Source organism: Mastomys coucha, unplaced genomic scaffold (genome assembly GCF_008632895.1).
Source record: "Mastomys coucha isolate ucsf_1 unplaced genomic scaffold, UCSF_Mcou_1 pScaffold8, whole genome shotgun sequence".
Lineage (NCBI taxonomy): Eukaryota > Metazoa > Chordata > Mammalia > Rodentia > Muridae > Mastomys > Mastomys coucha.
In genome coordinates this window covers 31,831,224-31,836,637 of record NW_022196914.1, presented here as the reverse complement: position 1 = coordinate 31,836,637, position 5,414 = coordinate 31,831,224, and the positions used below count along the sequence as shown (strand labels likewise).

The following is a 5,414-nucleotide window of genomic DNA, read 5'->3' as shown; positions in this document are numbered from 1 at the left end:
GAAAGAAGTGCTAGTCACTGCTGAAGACCCCTTTCCCAGGTTAGCATCACCAATCTCCTGGGTACCCTCTCATTCTTCCTCCCTCCCTCCCTCTCTCTCTCTCTCTCTCTCTCTCTCTCTCTCTCTCTCTCTCTCTCTCTTTCTTGTATGAGTGTGTGTGTATGTGTGTGTGTGCACGTGTGTGCACTGTAGAAAAATATGTTGCAGGATATTTAATCACACTGTGAACCCTAAGATTTTGCTATTTACTGTAAAAACCTGTTTCTAGTTGTGGTGTGACTTATCCCTCACCACATACCTTTAAAATCCCTCTGGATGGAATACAGACATATCCTTAGTCTACACCTTTTGTCTAGATCCTTTAATCCCAAAGTTAGTTGGTAGAAGGAAGAACTGTGTTTGAAAATTATGTCTAATTGAGTGGCAAACAAAGTGACTAATCAGAGAAAGACTCACAGAATAGGATATGCACAACTCTTATGAGAAGACAGAGGAAAGGAAAACTACTTAAGGAACAGGGCAGAGAGAGAGAGAGAGAGAGAGAGAGAGAGAGAGAGAGAGAGAGAGAGAGAGAGAGAGAGAGGAAGCAGCTAGCTTTACTGGAATAGTTCTACAGAGACAGGTTGCAGAGTGAGAACAAGCTAGACATAGGTGAAGACAATGAGCCAGATAATAAGAAGGAACCAGAGGATGAGAACCAATTGACAGAGATAGACTGAGATTAAGCAGAACAATTCAGGAGAAGCTCAGAGAAACCAGGTTGAAACAGTCAGGTTGGAGAGAAGTTTGAGCCAGAAGAGCTGAGTTGAACCAGCCAGTCAGAGTTCAGAAAGAACTAGACAGAGGTAAGCTTTGTTAACCATAAGTCTCAAAGGCTGAAAACATTCTAGGACCAAATAAGATTGCATGGAGGCTAGAAGCTTCCAGGACTAGGCGTAGGTTAGCAGACTGAGGTAGCAAGCCTCTGAGACAATAATTTCATCAGGTGAATAAAAGTTTCTTTTACAGGGAGATGTTAGGCATTAGCAGGATATTTAGACCTGCTCTGATATAATCATGGCACAGTGACATTGGTCTCCACAGGCCTCTCCTCATAGCAAATTGTAATAGAACTGTTCCACACTTACGTTTTTTTTTTTTTTATTTCAAGGCACATTTAATTTAATATCAAGAATTTGATACAAAAGGCCCCAAATACAATGAAGGAACACATTCCCCCATTTAACACCAATGACAATGCTGTTTAACATGTGCCTGCTGAATGAGATGAGGGTTTACTGAATAATGGGAGTCTCATCACAGCCAAATACCATATACAGTCTAGTTGTGAAATGAGTGCTTATAATGCTTCAAACAGTTTAAACCTGAGGTGTGAGACCATATCTTCACATTTGTACAGTCCTTGGTTAAGGTTATCTACAGTTTCCACAACCATTCAAAAAACAAACCATTGATAAAAACCACATAGATTTAATGCTCCATTATATAATATAGGGCTCAGAGCTAAACGGATAAATATATGCTCTACTTGTACTGGCAGCTATGATGTGATTGTCTCATGGCTATTAGAAGTTGGTTCTTAACGAGTAAATCCTTTAAAGGCAAAATTCACCTCATTTGAGTTTTGAACCAGTAGTTCAAAAATCATGAAGTCCACAGTCTTATTGGCATAACTGATGTACAATGTCACTAAATCACTATGCTCATGGTTAAGAGTGATGCATATTCCATTTTTACATTTTACTGGAATTTTACATGTTCAATTTATGATTTAAAACTTCTAGGTTTTCAATCCTCCAAACTGTCTGAAGACACAGTGTGCCACAGATTTAAGGCTTCTGTTTTTCCCTCTATTTTCTACAAACAGAAACATTTCTCAAGTGTCTGTATGTCCTAGAAGGGAATATTTCGGAGTTGGCCTCTTCTTCAGAATAGTCCGACGGCATTAGGCCTCTATCAGGAGTAAACTTCCAGGCACTCAGTTCATTTTTGTGCTTGTTCTAGTTTGTCTTTAGTCTGTTCCAGTTCACCTTTCATTTTTAGGAAAAACAAGTTGATCGCGGGTCTGCCATTGTTGATCTCAATTGGGCGACACTCAGTCAATTGCTCAATTGCTGCACTTGCTTGAGGTACTCCATTTGAGTAGTGCACTCTTGCATCTCCTGCTCCTTGGTTGCTAGCCGCATGCAGACTCCTGTTGTTGCTGCTTTAGTTTTTCTTCAGATTCCCTTAAACCAGTCTCATCGTTTGAATTAAGATCTGTGTACTTTCCCTCCAAAGCTTGAACATATGCTTCATATTGTTTCCATCTTAGAATTAACTCATCCTGTGCCATGACTTAGAAGTCTGTTTCACTCAGTTGGACCTTTTTAGGAAGAGGTTTTTTGTTGGTCATCTTGCACCCTTCCCAGCCCAAGGCTGCTCAGGAGGCAGCCAGTCACACAGGCCGAGGCCGCTCTGCCGCAGCTCTGCCACCACCACCACAACCCCAGCAGTTACTCTGTAGTTATTCTGACAGTATTGTCGGAGACTCACCCCAGGTTGTTCTCTCATTCCCTGTCACAGTGTCTCTCCATAATGGCTCCTGAGACTGTCCAGCATGGGGAAAAGTGGAGGAGGCTTGGAGGTGCCTGGAGCAAACAGCCATTCTTGGTTTTGTTTTTTGTTTTTTGTTTTTGCAAGGTACTCCTGCATTTATCTTCTCAGTACCTCTCAGCATAAGAGTATAACCCAAACTCTCTCCCTCACACTCCACCGTTGCTGCTTCTGCTATTTTTCTGTTACTGCTCAGTAAAATCCCAACCTTTGGTTGTTACTGTTGAAATAATTGGCATACTTCTGTGTTCTTAACTGAAGCCTGACTGTTATGAGGTTCCTGTAGCTAAATGGAAGGATTAAAGGTGACTAGACTGTGACATCTGGCCGAGGAACAACTTCCCAGCTAGGGATGCTACTTCAGATAAAACTGCAGATGGACAGAGGAGAGAGATGTGAGGATGAAGCAGACCCCCAGATAGAGGCAGCCAAGTATAAAAATAGGGGTAAAATCCCCAAAGATGACATTATTGATTGGATTAAGTTCTAGAAGGAAACCCAAGGGGGGTGGGGTCCATGTGGACAAGGAGTGAGGTAACTGCATCTGCATGTGCTCTAGAAGCTCAGCATTTAGAGGTTCAGGGTGGCTGGGCACAGTGAGCTGTAATTTATGTGTGGTGGAACCAAACTGAGGGGCAGAAAAGAGGGGCAGAACTGAGGGGCCTCTAGGAGGGAAGGAGGCATCAGATGTGAAGAGATAGCTCTCTCTGATGGTGACACAAATAGTTTCTATTTCACCTTCTTGCATCTGGGGTCTCCTAATCCCACCCTGCCAATAACTTACTGCTGTGATTTTGAAGTTCTCAGTTTTTGTCATGCTTGCGAGGTCGACTGAGTGATGAACAAGCAGAGGGACCTCTTTGAGTGCAGTTTTCTTCCTCACCAGTGTCAGTCATGTGACTACCTGAGAGTTGTACAAACATCTGCATCTAATAAACCCTGGGGAACACAAAGTGTTTCACTTCACGGCAGAGAGAAATCTAAAATCAGAGGTGCTTCAGAGATTTGTGTATAAATGGAAGTCTTCCTAAATTAAGCCAAGATGTATTTCCGACTTTTATTCTAATTTTGTCACTTTATTTTTAAATGCCTTTTCGGCTTCACTGCAGTATGCCTCCACCACCTTGGCTTTTGTGTTCCCCATAAGCCAGTGCCACCAGTGTAAGCCAGCTGTCACCTTGGTTCTTTGCTGTCCAATTAGAAAATAAAGGTGTTGTCACCTTAGACTCCTCATTTGTACCTTAAAGCTAGGGTTGCCTCCAAGTGTGTCTAAAGATATTCATATATGTGAGCTTTGATCTTTTCTCTTATACTTAATTTTGGCATTTAAATAAGCAGAAGAGTGTCTTTCTTTGTCTTTTGTTTGTTTTGTTTCTATTTGTTGTTTTTGCTCTTGATCAAAACATTAAAGCCATTAGAAGAATCACTGAGGGTGAGGTACAAATGAGTGTTTCCTGCCATTGTCTCTGCTGCATGAGGATCAGCAACCTTGCCCCCAGCAACCAGGGCAGCTGAGGCTGGAGATCTGGCTTTGTCTTACAATTTTCAAACCCCTTATAGCCTCTCACGTTGGCTCTCGACTCCTGATTTCTTCAGGACTGTATACTTTGGTATATGACAGCTATAACTATTTTAAATCCTTTGTTCTATAATTCTTTTTAGTCAAAGTCTCATATAAATGTATGCATGGCAGGAGGGGATACTTACACTGAGAATATTAAGGTAGAAAAATGTGGGTAAATCTGAATCAGAGGGTTCTGTCTATTCTCCAAGGGAGGGTAGCCACAACAATGAACATCCTAGCTTTTTGAAAGCATCTTTTGGTGTCCTACACTATTTATCCCTTCTCTCAGCCACTGCCCAAAGGAATTTTATCAGCCCTCCCCAGCATGCAAGATGTATATCCACACAGAGTCATTTTCTCTGTACACTGTGGTGGGAGCTGCCTCTATCTTGCCTCTGGAGAGAGAGTGTTAGGAAGAAGTAGAACAATGAGGTGGGGCTTATTCCATGCATCAGTTTTTTTGTTTGTCTATCTGTTTTTTAACTGCTGGAAAAATGAGATGGCTGTGATGAGACAAAGGTGACTGTTATGTCCAGATTGTGAGGTCCCCACAGACCAGCAGAGACCACCAGGAGTCCAACTCATATACAATAGCAAAGAGTCTTTATTCAAGCTCAAGCTGAGACCCTCCAACCTCTCCAGCACAGTGGATGGTGTGGAAGGTCCTGAGCTGGTATAAGCCTTGCCCATTTATCATGGTTTCTGTAGAAAGCTGAGGGACTTTCCAACTTGGCAGTTACATGATTGGTTGACATTTTCTTGGTGCACTTCTATTGGCTAGTAATGATTTCAGCTTGGCAACAATGGTTGTCAGCTTAATCAATCTACTTAAGACATTAGGTACATAAGATATTAGGGATTGATTGGTTGTTACTAGGGGTAGAGTAGCTATTTGCTCAGGTGAACTGTGATAGTTGTCAAGGTGACATGAATCCTGGAACAAGCTGGAATCTTTCCAGTAGCTGAGTTCATTCAGAGGGCAGGTTAATCATAAAATGGAGTCTGAAAGCAAAATGGAGTTTGTAATTTTAAGCTGAGACCTTCAGCTACACAACCAGAAATGGGCAGCATGTGGGAAATCACTTTTCTCCATTTTCTGGAGCCTCAAGTATTCAGCTGAGTATGAGTCCTCCCTTCAGAATTGCCCAAGGAATTGGGTGTATTTGCTGAATTCCTGTAGAGAAGTAATGGGCTAGGGCAATGGGTGTCTACTGTCAGATACAGAGCTGCAGGGAATTACACAGACACATATTTC

General features: G+C 42.1%; 1 pseudogene; it reads right to left on the bottom strand.

The window, feature by feature from the left end:
* Nucleotides 1–1,128: 1,128 nt before the first annotated feature.
* LOC116083385 lies at nt 1,129–2,395 on the bottom strand (annotated as a pseudogene).
* Nucleotides 2,396–5,414: the final 3,019 nt, after the last annotated feature.